Below are 22,376 nucleotides of genomic sequence, written 5' to 3'. Positions count from 1 at the left end.
ATAGAGTTACCAGGAGTTTCAGAACAAGGGTGCCCACTCAGTAAGTAACACTACTTCAATCTTTGTTCAATTAGTACCAAAAAGGGCCTCAAATCTTCAGTTAGATCTTCAGTGTGAGTAGGCTATGCCATTCACAGGTAGACGAAAATCTCCACAAATTATTGAGCTACAGAGTCAGGCTCACTGGCATATAATTTCCTAGTTTCTTCATAGAGCATTTTCTTGAACAACAAAACAACATTAGCTATCCTCCAGTCCTGCAGCACCTCGCTCCAGTCCTGCAGCACCTCGCGTATGGTCTTAAATACCTCTGCCACAGCTGCTGCCATTTCTGCACGAGCTTCCCACAAGGTCTAAAGGGGTACGTTGTCAAGCCCTGGGGATTTATCCAAATTAATTCACCTGAAGACAGCCAGCGCCTCCTCTTCTATAATCGAGATAAGGTCCGTGACCTTGCTACTCTTTTGCCTCCATTCTGTAGCCTCAGTCTCTGACTCCCAAGTAAATGCAAATGCAAAAAGCATTTCAGGATGTTTAATGTACACATTAAAGTTTTTGGCACATTGGCCTTCATAATTCAAAGTATTGAGTACAGAAGATGAATGGGATGTTATGTTGAAGTTGTATAAGATATTGGTGAGGCCTAATTTGAAGTTTGTTTGCAGCTTTGGTCATTTACCTACAGGAAAGCTGTAAACAAGGTTGAAAGAGTGCAGAGAAAATTTACATGGATGTTATAAATCAAACACGAGGAATTCTGCAGATGCTGGAAATTCAAGCAACACACATCAAAGTTGCTGGTGAACTCAGCAGGCCAGGCAGCATCTCTAGGAAGAGGTACAGTCGACGTTTCGGGCTCAGACCCTTCGTCAGGACTAACTGAAGGAAGAGTTGGTAAGAGATTTGAAAGTGGGAGGGGGAGATCCAAAATGATAGGAGAAGGCAGGAGGGGGAGGGATGGAGCCAAGAGCTGGACATGTGATTGGCAAAAGGGACATGAGAGGATCATGGGACAGGAGGCCCAGGGAGAAGGAAAAAGGGGAGGGGGGGAAGCCCAGAGGATGGGCAAGGGGTATAGTGACAGGGACAGAGGGAGAAAAAGGAGAGGGAGAAAGAATGTGTGTATATAAATAAATAACAGATGGGGTGCGAGGGGGAGGTGACCTACACTCTGTCCACCAGAGAAAGCAGGATCTCCCAGTGGCCACACATTTTAATTCTACATCCCATTCCCATTCTGATATGTCTATCCACGGCCTCCTCTACTGTAAAGATGAAGCCACACTCAGGTTGGAGGAACAACACCTTATATTCCATCTGGGTAGCCTCCAATCTGATGGCATGAACATTGACTTCTCTAACTTCCGCTAATGCCCCACCTCCCCCTTGTACCCCATCCGTTATTTATATACACATTCTTTTTCTCTCTCTCCTTTTTCTCCCTCTGTCCCTCTGAATATACCCCTTGCCCATCCTCTGGGTTCCCCTCCCCCTTTCTTTCTCCCTAGGCCTCCTGTCCCATGATCCTCTCATATCCCCTTTGCCAATCACCTGTCCAGCTCTTGGCTCCATCCCTCCTCCTCCTGTCTTCTCCTATCATTTCCGATCTCCCCCCTCCCCCTCCAACTTTCAAATCCCTTACTCACTCTTCCTTCAGTTAGTCCTGACGAAGGGCCTCAGCCTGAAATGTCGACTGTACCTCTTCCTAGAGATGCTGCCTGGCCTGCTGCGTTCACCAGCAACTTTGATGTGTGTTGCTTGCATGGATGTTGCTGGGTCTGGAGGACCTGAGTTGTAAGGGAAGATTGAATCGGTTTGCACTGTCTTCTTTAGAACGTGGAAGACTGAGAGGAAATTTGATAAATGTATACAAAAATGAGGGGTATAGATAGAGTAAATGCAAGCAGGCTTTTTCCACTGAGGTTGGGTGTGACTACAACCAGGGGTCATGGGTTAAGGGTGAAAGATGAGAAGTTTAAGGAGAATATGAGGGGAATCTCCACTCAGAGGGTCATCAGAGTGTGGAATGAGCTGGCAGCACAAGTGGTGAATGTGAGCTCGATTTCAATGTTTAAGAGAAGTTTGGATAGGTACATAAATAGTAGGGATATGGAGGACTATGGTCCCAGTGCAGGTCGATGGGAGTAGGCAGTTTAAATGGTTTCATCATGACTAAATGGGCTGAAGGGCTGGTTTCTGTGCTGTACTTCTCTATGACTCTAAAAACCATCTCACATGCAGAGTGGCAATTCTGGCCCAAACTGGAATCACTGAAGGATGCTTGACAGCTGTGGTTTGTAGGAGGTGATAGCATTCAAAGTGAAACCAAGTGACGTGTGAAACAAGGTTTCACTCCCAGATGAGCTGTTTTGACCGACAGAACATGGAGGCAACTTTGTGAGCTGCACCTCCCCCCAGCTTCCAATGACCCAGTGATTTCAATCTCTGAGGCTGACGTAAGGGCATCCTTAAGACAGGTGAACCCACAGAAAGCATCTAGCCCAGGCGGTGTACCTGGCTGAGTAATGAAGACCTACGCTAGTCAGCTGGCTGGAGTATTTACTGACATCTTTAATCTCTTGCTTTAGCAGTCTGAGGAACCAACCAACTTCAAGGAGGTTTCAATTATACTGGTGCCGAAGAAGAGCATGGTAAGGTGCTTCATTGACTAATCGTCCTGTAGCACTTAATTCCATTGAATTGAAGGCTGGCCCTTTAGAACTGAGATGAGGTTAAATTTCTTTAGCCAGAGGGTGGTGAATCTGTGGACTTCATCGGCACAGATGCCTGGAGGTCAAGCCATTGGGTATATTTAAAGTGGAGGTTATAGGCTCTTGCTTAGTAAGGGCATCAAAGGTTAAAGAGAGAAGGCAGCAGAATGGTATTGAGAAGGAAAATAAATCGTTCATGATTGAATGGCAGAGCAGACTTGATCAGTGAAATGGTATAGTTCTGCTCCTATGTCTTATGGAAAATTTTTCAAATGAATCTTTAACATCCGCTTGGAATACATATCTTCAGTTGCTCTGTTTTTATTGTTTAAAAGGTCTTTCATCAGGTGAAACAAACTCAAGTCATACGTGCCATCAGCACAAGTTCACCACAAGGTTGTGTGCTTAGCCCCCTGCTCAACTCACTTTACACTTATGACCGTGAGGCTAAGCACAGCTCCAATACCATATTTAAGTTTGCTGGTGACACCACTGTTGTTGGCCGAATCAAAAGGATCAGCATATAGGAAGGATATTGAAAATTTGGCTGAGTGGTGCCACAACAATAACCTCTCACTCAATTTCAGTGAGACCAAAGAGGGGTTTATTGACTTCAGGTGGAGGAAACAGGAGATTCATGAGCCAATCCTCATCAGAGGTGGAGAGGGTCAGCAACTTCAAATTCCTTGGTGTTATCAAATGAGGGCAACTGTCCTGGGCCCAGCATATAGGTACCATGACAAAGAAAGCATGGCAGTGCCTCTACTTACTTAGAAGTTAGTGAAGATTCAGCAAGTCATCTGAAAATATGGCAAACTTTGATAGATGCACAGTGGAGACTATACTGACTAGTTGCATCACAGCCTGGTTGGAAACACCAAAGTCCTTCAATGGAAATTTCTATGAAAAGTAGTGGACACAGCCCAGTCCATCACGGGTAAAGCCCATTGAGCTCATATACGTGGAGCGCTATCGCAGGAAAGCAGCATCTATCATCAAGGACCCCCACCATTCAGGCCCAGCTCCCTTCTCACTGCTGCCATCATCGAGGGTGTACAGGAGCCTTGGGCCTCACACCACCAGGTTCAGGAACAGTTATTACCTGTCAACCGTCAGTGGATAACTTCACTCACCACAACACTGAACTGATTCCATAACCTATGGACTCACTTTCAAGGACTCTTACAACTCAACCTCTCAATATTTATTACTTGTTTATTCATTATTATTTTTTTCTTTGTATTTGCCCAATTTGCTTTTTTTTTTGCACACTGGTTGTTTGTCCATCTTTGTGTAGTTTTTGATTCTATTGTGATTCTTTGTATTTATTGTGAATATCCACAAGAATGACATGTATGTACTTTGACAGTAAATTTACTTTGACATTTCAACTTTGATTAGTTTTAAATGGCATCCTTTTGCATGACATACTGTAAAAGTTGTCTTGCATAAAAGCATTTCCAAACTGTTCTTTAAAAATGCAAACAACAGGAATTCTGCAGATGCTGGAAACACCTACGCTCTGTCTGCCAGAGAAAGCAGGATCTCCCAGTGGCCACATATTTTAATTCCACGTCCCATTCCCATTCTGATATGTCTATCTATGGCCTCCTCTACTGTAAAGATGAAGCCACACTCAGGTTGGAGGAACAACGCCTTATATTCCGTCTGGGTAGCCTCCAACCTGATGGCATGAACATCGACTTCTCTAACTTCTGCTAATGCCCCACCTCCCCCTTATACCCCATCTGTTATTTATTTATATACACACATGCTTTCTCTCACTCTCCTTTTTCTCCCTCTGTCCCTCTGACTGTACGCCTTGCCCATCGTCTGGTTCCCCCCCCCCTTGTCTTTCTCGCCAGACCTCCTGTCCTATGATCCTCTCATATCCCTTTTGCCAATCACCTGTCCAGCTCTTGGCTCCATCCCTTCCCCTCCTGTCTTCTCCTATCATTTCTGATCTCCCCCTCCCCCTCCCACTTTCAAATCTCTTACTAACTCTTCCTTCAGTTAGTCCTGACGAAGGGTCTCTGCCTGAAACATCGACTGCACCTCTTCCTAGAGATGCTGCCTGGCCTGCTGCGTTCACCAGCAACTTTGTGTGTTGCTTCCAAACTGTTCTGTTTAATGATATTAGAATTGGTTTAGTATTATCACATGTACTGAGGTTCAGCGAAATGCTTGATTTGCAAACTGTTCCTACAGATTAAGTCATTACACAGTTTTTGTGCTGCAAGTATTCTTTAATCTGGGTTCCATTGTAAACTTCCTTTAACTTATGTACCTGTGTTACGGATGTCATCACAGTGAAATTGGAGTCTGTTTAAAAAGAGAGAAGTGTATCCCCGGGATTGGCAAGGAAGAGCCTGGACTTGTTGCAATACAATGTCCTGCTCTGTTGTACATAGCTGGACTACCTGTCTGTCATGGAAAGGTTCTTTCAGAAAAATGTGGATGATAGAAAAATGGATTGCTGTGTAGGATGGAATGGTTAGAGTAGGTTATAAGGTCAGCACAAAATCATGGGCCGAAGGGACTGTGCTGTACTTGTTCTACGTTCAGACACCTTGGACCACACTTCTGTCAGGCAGTGATCAGGAAGGAGCTTTCTGCAGGTCCTGTGGGAGAAGGACACAGTGGATTTGGTGGGGTGGTTCCCTGAGCAGACAGTCAAACTCTCTTGGCAGATTACCAAGAACTCACCAACAAGCACCGCAATGTCACTTGGCTGGCAGTGAGAGGAGTTCTCCCCACCAGCTTCTTCCTGCACAGCCAGAGTCTCGCGAGCATTTACCACCCTGGTGGACTATATATCTGATGCAAAGGTCCTTATCAAGCAGCTGCTTAACAGAGGACACTGATCTACAGGCTGTTCCCCAGATCGCACACCAAGACAGCTATCAAGCACTGCTGCAAGGTCAGCAACTTGGTGAAAGTTGAGCTGATGATCTATTGGTGTTATTTGATGGTTTACCCAAGACTTTTTGTTGTTCTGGTGTAAGGAGATGTGTGTGGAGAAATGCTGCCCAATGACACATTCCAGGCTGCAGGAATCCATGCTGAGGGACACACTGAAGCTTGGTGCTAAGTCTCTTTTTATTTACAAAAATACATTTATTACAAATTATATTCTACAATACTACTATAACACAAACAATTATAGTGACTAACACAATCAGTAACATCAACAAAATTAAAATATTTCCATCCTTGTCAAGGGTGGTATTTATTCCTGCGATGCCCAACGTTCTTGAAACACCTCCATGGTACTTGACACTGTGTGTTACCCTGGCATAGACATCGCAAGCCAGTCTGCCCAGGCGGCATCCTCTGCTTTCTGATCCCAGGACACACAGATAACTATCTTTGCCTGCCCCAGGAGCAAGTTTTACTAGGAGAATGCTAAGTCTCTGCGGGGAAGGATCACAGTCTAGGGTCTTGTTGCCACTGGAAACTGAGGGACTGGTCCCTGTGGAATCATCCCTGTGTATTAATTGCATTTGTGCATATTTGATGAATAAAATATACTTAAGTCAAAATGAGTTTATTGTCATGTGTACAAGTGCGGTGATTTACAGGTACAGCGAAAATCTAGCAGCTGCACCACAGACATGTAGGTACAGACATCACACAGCACATATTATACAGAAGGTGTACAAGATTGTGAGAGAAAAAAAGACTACACAAAAAGAGCTGAGTACCAATGAAATTGCAATCGGAGGCAAATTGAAGATAGTGCAAGGAAATCCCAGGTTAGGGTAGTGCAGGTCAGGTCAAGAACTGATGTTTGTTAGAAAGTAGGTGTTTCTGAATCTGGTGGTGTGGGACTTCAGGCTTTTGGACCTCCTGCCCGACGTTAACAGTGAGAAGAGAGAAATTTAAGAAGGAGTGCTCCAGCATGGAAACTTGGTGCACTTTCACAAACTTCAACTCTTGTTTCATTTCTGTTGTTATGGAAACTGCTGGGTTCATGAAGATTTGTATGGGAATACTAGGATTGGAATTCTAATACTTTTCAGAGGTTTTAAATTACAACAGATTAAGTTTCATGCAGTGTGTTTTAACTTGTTATTAAAGAGGCAAAACAACAATAAAATATTCTCCTAGAAGGAGTTTCAATTGAATGGATAACAGCAAGAGTTAATTCATTACCATGAAAATGGGTTAGGGAATTGTGATGTGCTTTTAACGAATTGCTGGTTGCTTGGGTGGAGAGCAGCATGCAAACTTCATTGTAGTGGCTTACTTACATGAATGCTGCAAAGTAATCAGTACTAATTAGGCTATTGAATGACTGTGCAGGGGGACAGTGAAGTCTACTTAAAGCTAATGTTGATTACTTGAAGATCAGAATCAAGTTTTTTTTATCACTGACATATGTCATGAAATTTGTTGTTTTGTGGCGCAGCACAGTGCAAGACAATTTTTATGTTGCATTAAAAATAAAATTAATAAATAATGCAGAAGAGGAATTGTGAGGTAGTGTTCAAGAGTTCATAGACTGTTCAGAAATCTGATGATAGAAGGGAAGAAGCCATTCCTAACATGTTGAGTGTGCATATTGGGGGTGCTTAATGATGAATGCCACCTTTTTGAGACATCGCCCCCAGACTAATCTACCTCCTCATTCCACAGTCTCCTATGGAATTTGAATTGGTTTGTTATTATCACATGCACCGAGATACAGTGGAAAAACTTGTATATCTTTATAACACGGTAACAGGTCCTTGAAGCTTAACGAGCCCATGCAGCCCAATTACATCCATGTGACCAGTTAAGCCATCTGCATGTCTTTGGAATGCGGAAGGAATCCAGAGCACGCAGAGAAAACCCTTACAATCATGGGGAGAAGGTGCAAACTATAGCGACAGCAGTAGAATTGAACCTGGGCCGCTGGCACTGTAAGAGCGTTGCGCCAACAACTACATTACCACTAGAACAAGGACAATTTCAAGCATTTGAAATGGACAGCTGTGGTGTGAGGTGCTCTCAGGGCTGCTGTACTTGGCGCAGGTGTAGCCCGTCCCCCGCTCCTACAGCTCGGAAATCACCCGAGCTGCCTTCAGATTCGTCTGGGGATCCAAGATGGAGCGGGTGAGACGGACTGTCATGCACAAATCCCTGGACAATGGGGGCAAGGACGTCCCCAATGTCGCCCTCACCCTGATGGCCAGCTTTGTATGTGGCTGCATCAGGTTGTGTGTAGAACCCAGATACGTGGGCACCAAGTACCACTATGTGCCCAGGTTCTACCTGTTGCCCTGGCTACGAAGGATGGGTCTGGCCCCACTTCTGCGCAACGCCCCAGTCAGCTGGTCATTGCCGCCATACCTGTCCTACGTAGCAAAGTTCTTCCAGGAGAACGCCTTTGACCACAGGGCCATCAGGCAGTGGTCGGCATGTAATGTCCTGCAGGCACTGCAGAAGAAGGACGTGATGGACACAGTGGGGTGGTTCCCTGAACAGACCGTCCAGTTCATCTGGCAAAATGTCTCATCGCCAGATCTTACCACCCTGGCTGGCGGTGAGAGGGGCCCTCCCAGTCAGATCCCTCCTGTACGCCCGGAACGTCGTCTCCACACCCCGCTGCCCACGGGAGGACTGGAGTGAGGAGGAGTCTGTGACCCACCTCTTTGCGAACTGACAGTGTGCAAAGAGGGTGTGGAGGAGGATGGATGGGCTGGTGTCACGTTTCATCCCCAGCAGCTGCATAACAGGACTCTCTGATCTACGGGCTGTTCCCGGGGACGCACACGGAGACCAACATCCGGTGCTGCTGGTAGATCATCAACTCGGTGAAAGATGCTATTTGGTCGGCCCGAAACTTGATGATCTACCAGCACATGGAGATGTCCGTGGGAGAATGCTGCCGACTGGCACATTCTCGGCTGCAGGAATACGTGCTGAGGGACGCACTGAAACTCGGTGCAGCCACCGCAAGGGCCCGGTGGGGAAGGACCACAGTATAGGTTTCTCCACCCGTGGGAGTGAGAGGGGTCGGGGGGCGGGGAGTATACCCCTCAACAATGATATGCTAAGCTGAACTACTGGAGTGCCACATGGGTGGCTATAAATACGGATATGTACTGACTATAATGGAAATGTATGTAAGGATGGAAAGTTATTGAATGGTTTATTGTATATATTTATTTTTGAATAAAGTATATTTTGAAATAAAAACCTCTGTAAAAGCAACTATAGCAATAAACAAACTTGGAGGAACTCAATAACAGCATACTTAAAGGAAAAGGGATAGTCAGTGTATGTATCACTCTGAGACGCTATATCAGAGCTTGATTACTTGATTCTGCTGTGATCATAATCCTGAAAATTTCTTAATGCCCTCCAGTTTCTGTCAAATGTAATGTAAGCAAACATTTAGCCCTATCAGAGGCCTTCTTGATAATATAAACTCCAGCTACAATTTAATCATCCCTATTGATTTTGCCTCATGCATGCACCCAGCAGTCTGCACTGCACACTCTTAGAGTAAAGTGTTTTTAAATTTGTGTTTAAATTTAACAAATATACAGGTAGCATTTTGTCCTTTACGGGTATGTCATTTGCTGTAACTTTCTCAATCTGCCTCAAATTCACCCCTTCCAACATTTCCATTCTCATTATTAAAGGGAGCAGGGCTCCACTGGAGAAATGCCCCACTGGACTCTTCCAAGCCCATCCCACTCAACAGGAAGGAATTAGAAAGGGTTAAGTTGGTTACAAATGTGGAAAATAAGGTGACTCACAGAAGAAAATGAGGTAAATTTCAAGAGACGCACATCAAAGTTGCTGGTGAATGCAGCAGGCCAGGCAGCATCTCCAGGAAGAGGTGCAGTCGACGTTTCAGGCTGAGACCCTTCTTGGCCTGAAATGTCGACTGTACCTCTTCCTAGAGATGCTGCCTGGCCTGCTGCGTTCACCAGCAACTTTGATGTGTGTTGCTTGAATTTCCAGCATCTGCAGAATTCCTGTTGTTTAAATTTCAAGAGAATTTTTTTTTTGCTGAAACAAAGCCTTTAAATTTTTATTAACTTCTAAATTTATGTTAATTTGACAAATAATTAAATTACAGTTGTTAGTGTCTCAAAGTAATTGTCTAATGGCAATGAAACATGTTAGAAAGAAATAAAATTGAAAAATAAGAGATTTGGCTCCATTAAAATGACAAATGGTTTCTATTTATTCTGCTATTTCCTATTGAAAACTTGCCTAATATAAGCAAGCTTGTCGGAACTTTTTACAAAAAACTAACTGCAGATAAAATTAATCTTCTGTCAGTCAACTGTGTTTTCCCATGCTGGTAAAATAGTTGGAAATTAAGTGCTTTAAACTTTGTGTCAGAAGTTGTCTGTAATTTATTCTCAGAACTAAAACTGCAGTGGTTCAAATTCTGGCCATTACTAAACAGGCCAGCTGATGAGGACCAGCTTCATTTAAGCTCTTACCAAATTAACTTCAGCTTTCAACTAATGAGCTGTAATCTGCTGAGGAGTCACTGGTTAGATAAACCCAATTTGTGTGGTATGTTTCCAAGAGTGTCTAGTTCTGAATATTCTTGTTATATTGATTGTTTTGCTCTGTCAGATTTCAGCCAAAACAACAAGAATAGCCTTAATTAGAGCACTGTCAGTTGTATGACTGTGAGGGAATCAAGGCAACCAGGACCGGAATGAGCAACTTGGTATTTTATTACCTAATCGGAGTGAGGAAAAGGCTGTGGTAGAGAGAGCACAGAAGAGATTCACCAGGATATTGTCTGAAATGGAGGGCTTTAGTTTCAACGAGAGATTGGATAGGCTGGCTTTGTTCTCCCTGGAGTGTGGGAGGCATGGTAGTCATCGCAAGATTCGGATTTATTTACAACTAACACAAGTATGTACTAGGGGCAGCCTGCAAGTGTTGCCACTTATTCTGGCGCTAAAATAACATGCCCACAATACGTGGCGTAACACAATAAAACAGGACCCAACAATCCCCAAAACAACAACAGCAAAACAAGCCCTGCTCAATAAACTGCAAGGTCACAACAAGGTAGTGAAGGCAAGATCGGATGCTTTCTATAGTGCATCAATAAAAATTAATAATGGTTGATAGGGACATGCCAAATTTCCTTTGCCCCCTGAGAGTGTGGAGGTACTAACAAGCTTTTTTTTGCTATGGTTTCAACATGGCTGGACCAAGACAAACTATTGGTGATATTCACTCCTAAGAACTTGATGCTCTCAACCCTCTTGACCTTAATGCTATTGATCCTGACAGGACATGTACACTACCTCCCTTTCTGAAATCAATGATCAGCTCTTTTGTGTTGCTGACACGGAAGGAAAGGTTATTGTCATGACACCATGTCACTAGACTCTCTATATCCTTCCTGCACTCTGACTTATTATTTGATATACTGCCCACTTCAGTGGTATCATCTGCAAACTTGTAGATGAAGTAGATTTCATTGGCTCTTCGCTCAACCCTGGAACATCTGGAGAGCGAAGATGCATACATCAGGATGATCTTCATTGACTACAGCTCACCATCTCAATACCATTATCCTCTCAAAACTAATCAACAAGCTTCAAGAGCTTGGCCTCACTATCTCCTTGTGCAATTGGATCCTCAATTTCCTCACTTGTAGACCCCAGTCAGTTTGGATTTGCAACACCATCTCTGCCACGATCTCCATCAGCACAGGTGCACCACAAGGCTGTGTGCATAGCCCACTGCTCTACTCGCTTTACACTTTTGACTGTGTGGCTAAGCACAGCTCCAATGCCATATTCAAGTTTGCTGATGTTGCTGATTACATCACTGTCATTGGTTGAACCAATGGTGGTGATAAATCTGCATACAGGAGGGAGATTGAAAATCTGGCTGAGTGATGCCACACCAGTGAGTCTTACTTCAGTGGTTGGTAAGTTGATGGAGAAGATCTTGAGAAGCAGGATTTATGAACATTTAGAGAGGCATAATATGATTAGAAATAGTCAGCATAGCTTTGTCAAAGGCAGGTCGTGCCTTATGAGCCTGATTGAATTTTTTGAGGACGTGACCAAACACACTGATGGAGGTAGAGCAGTTGATGTAGTGTATATGGATTTCAGCAAGGCATTTGATAAGGTACTCCATGCCAGGCTTATTGAGAAAGTAAGGAGGCATGGGATCCAAGGGGACATTGCTTTGTGGATCCAGAACTGGCTTGTCCACAGAAGGCAAAGAGTGGTTGTAGACGGGTCATATTCTGCATGAAGGTCGGTGACCAGTGGTGTGCCTCAGGGATCTGTGCTGGGACCCCTTCTCTTTATGATTTTTATAAATGACCTGGATGAGGAAGTGGAGGGATGGGTTAGTAAATTTACTGATGACACAAAGGTTGGGGGTCTTGTGGATAGTGTGGGGGCTGTCAGAGGTTACAGCGGAACATTGATAGGATGCAAAACTGGGCTGAGAAGTGGCAGATGGAGTTCAACCCAGATAAGTGTGAGGTGGTTCATTTTGGTAGGTCAAATATGATGGCAGAATACCGTATTAATGGTAAGACTCTTGGCAGTGTGGAGGATCAGAGGGATCTTGGGGTCCGAGTCCGTAGGACACTCAAAGCAGCTGCGCAGGTTGACTCTGTGGTTAAGAAGGCATATGGTGCATTGGCCTTCATCAACCATGGGATTGGGTTTAAGAGCTGAGAGGTAATGTTACAGCTATATAGGACCTGGTCAGACCCCACATGGCGTACTGTGCTCAGTTCTGGTCACCTCACTACAGGAAGGTTGTGGAAGCTATAGAAAGGATGCAGAGGAGATTTACAAGGATCTTGCCTGGATTGGGGGGCATGCCTTATGAGAATAGGTTGAGTGAACTTGGCCTTTTCTCCTTGGAGCGACGGGTGACCTGATAGAGGTAGACAAGATTGAAAAAATTTTGGTGACAGAAAGAGAGGGAAAAAAACCTACTAAAGCAAAGAAAATGTTTTTTTTTCTCTTGAGACATTGTCAGTGTTGCCTACTTCGATGTACTATTGTTAATTTTGGATAATAATAATAATTTAACAAGTTGAAAAGAAAGGAAAGGATGATGAGAGGCATTGATTGTGTGGATAGTCAGAGGCTTTTTCCCAGGGCTGAAATGGCTAGCACAAGAGGCCACAGTTTTGAGGTGCTTGGAAGTAGGTACAAGGGAGATGTCAGGGGTAAGTTTTTTTTTACGCAGAGTGGTGAGTGTGTGGAATGGCCTGCCAGCAATGGTGATGGAGACGGATACAATAGGGTCTTTTAAGAGACTCCTGGATAGGTACATGGAGGTTAGAAAAATAGAGGGCTATGGGTAACCCTAGGTAATTTCTAAGGAAAGGACATGTTTGGCACCAGCTTTGTGGGCCGAAGGGCCTGTAGTGTGATGTAGGTTTTCTATGTTTCTAACAACCTCTCACTCAATGTCAGCAAGACCAAGGAGCTGATTATTGACTTCAGGAGGAGGAAATCAGAATCCTCATCAGGGGATCAGAGGTGGAGAGGGTCAGTGACATTAAATTCCTCACCATTATCATTTCAGAGGGTTTGTCCTGGGTCCCGCTCATAAGTGCCATTACAAAGAAGGCATGGAATCGCCTCTGCTTTCTTAGAAGGTTGATGTTCACTTAACTTCACTCACCCCACCCCAGATTCTACAAACTATGGATTTACTTACAAAGACTCTTCACCTCATGTTCTCAATATTTATTGCTTGCTTATTACTATCATTTTGTTTTTTTTCTCGTTATATTTGCACAGTTTTCTGTCTTTTGCACATTGATTCTTTGTCTGACTTGTGTACGGTTTTTCTATTGTGCATTCTGTTGTGTTTCTTTGTACTTACTGTGAATGCCCACAAGAAAATGTAGCTCAGCATATAGAAACATAGAAAATAGGTGCAGGAGTAGGCCATTCGGCCCTTCGAGCCTGCACCGCCATTTATTATGATCATGGCTGATCATCCAACTCAGAACCCTGCACCAGCCTTCCCTCCATACCCCCTGATCCCCGTAGCCACAAGGGCCATATCTAACTCCCTCTTAAATATAGCCAATGAACTGGCCTCAACTGTTTCCTGTGGCAGAGAATTCCACAGATTCACCACTCTCTGTGTGAAGAAGTTTTTCCTAATCTCGGTCCTAAAAGGCTTACCCCTTATCCTCAAACTGTGACCCCTCGTTCTGGACTTCCCTAACATCGGGAACAATCCCCCTGCATCTAGCCTGTCCAATCCCTTTAGGATTTTATACGTTTCAATCAGATCCCCCCTCAATCTTCTAAATTCCAACGAGTACAAGCCTAGTTCATCCAGTCTTTCTTCATATGAAAGTCCTGCCATCCCAGGAATCAGTCTGGTGAACCTTCTTTGTACTCCTTCTATGGCAAGGATGTCTTTCCTCAGATTAGGGGACCAAAACTGCACACAATACTCCAGGTGTGGTCTCACCAAGGCCTTGTACAACTGTAATAGTACCTCCCTGCTCCTGTACTTGAATCCTCTTGCTATAAATGCCAGCATACCATTCGCCTTTTTCACCGCCTGCTGTACCTGCATGCCCACTTTCAATGACTGGTGTATAATGACACCCAGGTCTCGTTGCACCTCCCCTTTTCCTAATCGGCCACCATTCAGATAATCTCTTTTCCTATTTTTGCCACCAAAGTGGATAACTTCACATTTATCCACATTAAATTGCATCTGCCATGAATTTGCCTACTCACCCAACTTATCCAAGTCACCCTGCATCCTCTTAGCATCCTCCTCACAGCTAACACTGCCGCCCAGCTTCGCCCGCAAACTTGGAGATGCTGCATTTAATTCCCTCATCCAAGTCATTAACATATATTGTAAACAACTGAGGTCCCAGCACTGAGCCTTGCGGTACCCCACTAGTCACTGCCTGCCATTCTGAAAAGGTCCCGTTTATTCCCACTCTTTGCTTCCTGTCTGCTAACCAATTCTCTATCCACATCAATACCTTACCCCCAATACCGTGTGCTTTAAGTTTGCACACTAATCTCCTGTGTGGGACCTTGTCAAAAGCCTTTTGAAAATCCAAATATACCACATCCACTGGTTTTCCCCTATCCACTCTACTAGTTACATCCTCAAAAAATTCTATGAGATTCATAAGACATGATTTTCCTTTCACAAATCCATGCTGACTTTGTCCGATGATTTCACTGCTTTCCAAATGTGCTGTTATCATATCTTTGATAACTGACTCCAGCTGTTTCCCCACCACTGACGTTAGGCTAACCAGTCTATAATTCCCCGGTTTCTCTCTCCCTCCTTTTTTAAAAAGTGCGGTTACATTAGCCACCCTCCAATCCTCAGGAACTAGCCCAGAATCTAACGAGTTTTGAAAAATTATCACTAATGCATCCACTATTTCTTGGGCTACTTCCTTAAGCACTCTAGGATGCAGACCATCTGGCCCTGGGGATTTATCTGCCTTCAATCCCTTCAATTTACCTAACACCACTTCCCTACTAACATGTATTTTGCTCAGTTCCTCCATCTCACTGGACCCTCTGTCCCCTACTATTTCTGGAAGATTACTTATGTCCTCCTTAGTGAAGACAGAACCAAAATAATTATTCAATTGGTCTGCCATGTCCTTGCTCCCCATAATCAATTCACCTGTTTCTGTCTGCAGGGGACCTACATTTGTCTTTACCAGTCTTTTCCTTTTTACATATCTATAAAAGCTTTTACAGTCAGTTTTTATGTTCCCTGCCAGTTTTCTCTCATAATCTTTTTTCCCCTTCCTAATTAAGCCCTTTGTCCTCCTCTGCTGAACTCTGAATTTCTCCCAGTCCTCAGGTGAGCCACTTTCTCTGGCTAATTTGTATGCTACTTCTTTGGAATTGATACTATCCCTAATTTCTCTTGTCAGCCACGGGTGCACTACCTTCCTTGATTTATTCTTTTGCCAAACTGGGACATATGGTGACATAAATGGACTCAGATAATAAATTTACTTTGAAATTTGAGTTAGAGCAGAATCTGTCCATGCAGTTATGACTACACAGAGACAAGAGTAAGGTCTGAGGGCGCCACCTTGTGGGGCATCAGTACTGAAGATAATAGTGGTCCTTACTGATTGTGGTAAGATATAGTAATTTATTTTTTTTTAAGTGCAACATTATTTTAATATGTTCAGCAATAAGAATTTGAAGGAATGATACCTAGTGTTTGTTATAATTAATTTTTGGCACCAGGTAGATCAAGGTACTTTCATCGTCACTGGGTGTAGATCTTGCAACTCCTTTTGGAACAGCTTGAACGGAAGGTGCAAGAAGGTGATTTGCTGCCTTTTCAAGGAATGGGTGCTAAATGCTGACCTTACCAGTGATCTGCAAAAACACTAACACATTTCATAAAAACATAGAAACATAGAAAATAGGTGCAGGAGTAGGCCATTTGGCCCTTCGAGCCTGCACTGCCATTTATTATGATCATGGCTGATCATCCAACTCAGAACCCCGCCCCAGCCTTCCCTCCATACCCCCTGACCCCTGTAGCCACAAGGGCCATATCTAACTCCCTCTTAAACATAGCCAATGAACTGGCCTCAACAGTTTCCTGTGGCAGAGAATTCCACAGATTCACCACTCTTTGTGTGAAGAAGTTTTTCCTAATCTCGGTCCTAAAAGGCTTCCCCTCTATCCTCAAACTGTGACCCCTCGTTCTGGACCTCCCCAACATCGGGAACAATCTTCCCACATCTAGCCTGTCCAATCCCTTTAGGATCTTATACGTTTCAATCAGATCCCCCCTCAATCTTCTAAATTCCAACGAGTACAAGCCCAGTTCATCCAGTCTTTCTTCATATGAAAGACCTGCCATCCCAGGAATCAATCTGGTGAACCTTCTTTGTACTCCCTCTATGGCAAAGATGTCTTTCCTCAGATTAGGGGACCAAAACTGCACACAATACTCCAGGTGTGGTCTCACCAAGGCCTTGTACAACTGCAGTAGTACCTCCCTGCTCCTGTACTCGAATCCTCTCGCTATAAATGCCAGCATACCATTCGCCTTTTTCACCGCCTGCTGTACCTGCATGCCCACTTTCGATGACTGGTGTATAATGACACCCAGGTCTCGTTGCACCTCCCCTTTTCCTAATCAGCCACCATTCAGATAATAATCTGTTTCCCTATTTTTGCCACCAAAGTGGATAACTTCACATTTATCCACATTAAATTGTATCTGCCATGAATTTGCCCACTCACCCAACCTATCCAAGTCACTCTGCATCCTCTTAGCATCCTCCTCACAGCTAACACTGCCACCCAGCTTCGTGTCATCCGTAAACTTGGAGATGCTGCATTTAATTCCCTCATCCAAGTCATTAATATATATTGTAAACAACTGGGGTCCCAGCACTGAGCTTTGCGGTACCCCACTAGTCACCGCCTGCCATTCTGAAAAGGTCCTATTTATTCCCACTCTTCGCTTCCTGTCTGCTAACCAATTCTCCATCCACATCAAAACCTTACCCCCAATACCGTGTGCTTTAAGTTTGCACACTAATCTCCTGTGTGGGACCTTGTCAAAAGCCTTTTGAAAATCCAAATATACAACATCCACTGGTTCTCCCCTATCCACTCTACTGGTTACATCCTCAAAAAATTCTATGAGATTTGTCAGACATTATTTTCCTTTCACAAATCCATGCTGACTTTGTCCGATGATTTCACCGCTTTCCAAATGTGCTGTTATCACATCTTTGATAACTGACTCCAGCAGTTTCCCCACCACCAATGTTAGGCTAACCGGTCTATAATTCCCCGGTTTCTCTCTCCCTCCTTTTTTAAAAAGTGGGGTTACATTAGCCACCCTCCAATCCTCAGGAACTAGTCCAGAATCTAACAAGTTTTGAAAAATTATCACTAATGCATCCACTATTTCTTGGGCTACTTCCTTAAGGACTCTAGGATGCAGACCATCTGGCCCTGGAGATTCATCTGCCTTCAATCCCTTCAATTTACCTAACACCACTTCCCTACTAACATGTATTTCGCTCAGTTCCTCCATCTCACTGGACCCTCTGTCCCCTACTATTTCTGGAAGATTATTTATGTCCTCCTTAGTGAAGACAGAACCAAAGTAATTATTCAATTGGTCCGCCATGTCCTTGCTCCCCATAATCAATTCACCTGTTTCTGTCTGTAGGGAACCTACATTTGTCTTTACCAGTCTTTTCCTTTTTACATATCTTTTAAAGCTTTTACAGTCAGTTTTTATGTTCCCTGCCAGTTTTCTCTCATAATCTTTTTTCCCCTTCCTAATTAAGCCCTTTGTCCTCCTCTGCTGAACTCTCAATTTCTCCCAGTCCTCAGGTGAGCCACTTTCTCTGGCTAAATTGTATAATTTCTCTGGCTAATATTTCCTGTGGGGAAAGAACTTCATTGGAAATCTGCTTAACTTTCTGCAGTAAATTTAGTTTGCATCAACGGCACAGACAGAGCTGAATGGTGAGACAGTCACGGAGATACTGACTCTGTGAAGCATAGAGCAGTGTAATGCAATTAGGATGGCAATTTTTGAACTTAATTGAGTAACCCCAAGTAGCTGTACAAATTGTACTGAGACTCATTGTCATCCTCAGAGTTTGATATTGTCCAGTTTGCTTAGGTTTTGTTAATAAATTTGACAATCTAGTGATTGAGAAAGAGCAAGCCTACATTTTCAATATTTCATTTGCAAGATGCTGCTGAGGGTTTTAGACACAGCCAGTGCCGTCCAGGGCACAACACTCCCCACGAACAAAGACATCCTCAAGAAGGCAGCATCCATCACGAAGGACCCTCACCATCTGGGATGTGCCCTTTTCTCACTATTACCATTGGGGGGGTGCAGAGGAGCCTGAAGACTCACACTCAACGATTCAGAGATAGCTTCTACACTGCCTCCTCCCTCACTATCAGATTTCTAAATGGCCCATGAACTCTTCCAGTTTTGCGGTAGATATTTATTTTTATAATTTATCTTAATTTTATGTCTTTGCGCTGCACTGCTGCCACAAAATTTCATGTCATCTAAGTCACTGATAATAAATCTGTCTACTTTTTTGATATAGGCCCATATTTTTGATGAACTGTCCCATTGTATCTTCTTTGACAGGTTTTCATTAAAGGTTCTGCTCTAAATTCTTCTGGACATTTGACAAATGGTGCAGTATTGTTTATTGTTGCTGTGCTGGCTGTTTCGTTGTCTTTTTCAGCATTTGGCTTTAATCAGTATCAATTACATTGTCAGCTCTGTGACTGTTAAAAGTTTTATAATCTTCCAAATGTACTTAGAGACCTCCTAAGTGGAGAGCATGACTGATCACAGAGCAAGATAGGTCAGTAGCAACACAACTAGAACTGAGTAAGACGAGAGCTTCATTTACCCAACAAAGTGGAGGCAAGCAGTTTTAGAAACTCAAGCATGCATAGCTCGCAAGATGGACACAACAGTGATCTTGATATGTTAGGTGGTAGAGTGTCCTTCCCAGAGATATTGTAGCTTCATTATGGGCACTGGCCTCCCCACCACCTGAAGACATCTTCAAAAGGTGATGCCTCAAAAAGGCGATATCCTTCATTAACCAATTTCCCCCTGGGATCAATAAAGTATGACTATGACTAAGGACCCCCAGCACTCAGGTCTTGCCCTCTTCTCATTGCTACCATCAGAAAGGAGGTGCGGGAGCCTGAAGACACACATTCAATGTTTTAGAAATACCTTCTTCCTCTCTACCATCATATTTTTGAACAGACGATGAACCCTACCTCACTATTTTTAGTACTTTAATTTTTAAATTTATTTTTCTTATAATTAATAGTATAATTTATGTATTGCACTGTACTGCTGCTGCAAAACACAAATTTCACAACATATGTCAATGATAATGAACCTGATTCTGATTCTGACACCGAACGAACAACAGTTTTGCAGAACATAACAGCTGATTTGTAAGGCAGACACAAAAGAGTCGGACTATTTTCACTCATTCACTTCCATTTATCGCAGTGTTGACCTTTGTTCAAATATTTCTGTAGTGTTTCCTCCAGAATCCAACTTAAAGTTCACTCCAGGTTTTCATACAGTGGATAATGAAGAACAATCTGACGTCAGTCCTAGATGTGTCTATCATTAATGCCGGCCTTCACCCCAACACCCCTCTTGTCTTGGTCCACCAAGCAGTTAAGGTATTCTTCATACTTGCTTTCTTCCCTTCACTTGCTGTCCTATACATCAAATCCCCTGCTAATCATCCCCTTTATGTAGAACGGGTCATATGAATGATTTCTGTGACCAGAGCAATACACAGCGAGAATGGATTAAAACACAAAAACCTGCTCTAAACCTGTAGCGTTACTCTTCCTCTGAAAAATGGAGGGCTGGATGGGAGGGAAGGTTTAGATTGACGTTAGATTAGGTTAAAGGGCTGGCAAAACATCATGGGCTGAAGGGTCTGTGATGTGCTGTATTGTTCTGTTCTGACCCCAACCTCAACAGACATCTATCATTGAGGAACCTCAGCACCTGGGACATGCCCTCTTCTCATTACTACCATCAGGGAGGAGGTACAGGAGCCAGAAGACCAACACTCAACAATTTAGGAACAGCTTCTTCTCCTCAACCATCAGATTTCTGAATGGTCTTATGGTAATTTTTAATGCCTTGCACTGTACTGCTGCAAAACAATACACTTCATGAATGTACACTTAGTGGCCACTTTATTAGGTACAGGAGGTACCTAATAAAGTGTACGTTTGTGGTCTTCTGCTGCTGTAGCTCATCCTGTTCAAGGTTTGTGTTGTGCATTCAGGGACACTTTCTTCACACCACTGTCATAACGTATGGTTATTTAGTTACTGTTGACTTCCTGTCAGCTTGAACCAGTCTGGCCATTCCCCTCTGACCTCCCTCATTAACAAAGCATTTTCACCCACAGACCTGCTGCTCGCCAGATTTTTTTTTTGTTTTTCGCACCATTCTCTGTAAACTCTAAAGACTGTTGTGCATGAAAACCCCAGGAGATCAGCAGTTTCTGAGATACTCAAACCACCCCGTCTGGCACTGACAATTATTCACGGTCCAAATCAGTTAGATCACGTTTCTTCCCCGTTCTGATGTTTGGTCTGAACAGGTTTGCATACTTTTATGCATTGAGTTGCTGTCACATGATTGGCAGATTGGATATTTGTATTAATAAGTAGGTGTAAGTAATAAAGTGACCACTGACTGTATGTTGGTGATAATAAACCCGATTCTGATTCTCCCATTTGACATTGAAAATGACTGTGGTAACTCATTGGTAATTCTACCCAGCTCTTTATCTGTCAGTAAGATGCACGTCATCTTTTTCTCCTGCAACACACTCAAAATGCTGGAGGAACTCAGATGCATTTCCAGCATCTATGGAAATGCACAAATAGTCAATGTTTTGTGCTGAGGGTTTTGTGTATGTTGCTTTGGATTTCCAGTATCTGCAGAATTTCTTGTGTTTTACTTTTCCTGCTGTTTCTTGAAGTTAAGAGTTGTTGACTGAAGAAGTGAAAATAGTGCTTTTAATAGTACTCATTCCATGACATGCAGATCAAGAGAGCTCAGCAGAGTTTACAGCTCATCACATGAGTGCTGGCAAGCTGAGTTAGCAAGATGGGTAACATGCACTCGCTATCTAGAGCTCTGAATCTTTGCTTCATTCAGGCGATGCATCCCAGACTTGAAACAATAAGTTTCTCTTTCTGTAGACGTTGAGTTTTTCCAGTATTTTCTCATTTTATTTTAGCACATTTCAGTTCAAAGTACATTTATTAATGAAATATAAAAATATATACACACATGATACAACCTTGAGGCTCGTCTCCTAACAGGCAGCCATGAAACAAAGACACCCACACAGTCAGGCAGGCAGTTGCTTCATGTTAACATTGGCGTTGAGTTCTGACCTGATCTGATCCAGGTTTGTAGGCTTAAAGCCTAGTTATTTTTTTGCTGCAGAGTTACATGGATAATGGTGGGCATGTCATTTCTAACGCTCTAAAATTATAGCTAGTTTGAATTTAGCCAGAGTAGTTAAATGAATTAGTATGCAGTTGGCTGCAAGAGGACCAGGGCTGGGAAATGAATATTCAGGGTTTACATCCTATTGAAAGGACAGATAGGTTGGCAGAGGGGGTGGGGTGGCTCTGATGGTGAGGAATGAAATTCAGTCCCTTGCGAGGGGGAACATAGAATCAGGAGATGTAGAGTCAGTATGGATAGAACTGAGAAATTGTAAGGGCAAAAAGACCCTAATGGGAGTTATCTACAGGCCCCCAAACAGTAGCCTGGATATAGGGTGCAAGTTAAATCAAGAGTTAAAATTGGCATGTCGCAAAGGTAATTCTACGGTTGTTATGGGGGATTTTAATATGCAGGTAGACTGGGAAAATCAGGTTGGTACTGGACCCCAAGAACGGGAGTTTGTGGAATGCCTCAGAGATGGATTCTTAGAGCAGCTTGTACTGGAGCCTACCAGGGAGAAGGCAATTCTGGATCTAGTGTTGTGTAATGAACGGATTTGATAAGGGAACTCGAGGTAAAGGAGCCATTAGGAGGCAGTGACCATAATATGATGAGTTTTAATCTACAATTTGAGAGGGGGGAGGGAAGATT

At 43.4% G+C, this 22,376-nt stretch overlaps 1 long non-coding RNA gene across 2 annotated transcripts in view; it reads left to right on the top strand.

Moving 5' to 3' along the window:
• The window catches only part of LOC134340118 (uncharacterized), a 57,471-nt gene that overhangs the window by 14,076 nt on the left and 21,019 nt on the right, over positions 1 to 22,376 (top strand). The window contains exon 3 of one of the 2 annotated variants that reach the window (XR_010016488.1): positions 2,589 to 2,651. The exons of the other annotated variant lie outside the window; for it this stretch is intronic. This is a non-coding gene — a long non-coding RNA (uncharacterized LOC134340118). The remainder of the gene's footprint in view (positions 1 to 2,588; positions 2,652 to 22,376) is intronic. 2 annotated transcript variants of the gene reach the window in all.

This window comes from Mobula hypostoma, chromosome X1, assembly GCF_963921235.1.
Source record: "Mobula hypostoma chromosome X1, sMobHyp1.1, whole genome shotgun sequence".
NCBI lineage: Eukaryota > Metazoa > Chordata > Chondrichthyes > Myliobatiformes > Myliobatidae > Mobula > Mobula hypostoma.
Note: the sequence above shows the minus strand (reverse complement) of the source record. Positions and strands in the feature narration are given on the sequence as shown.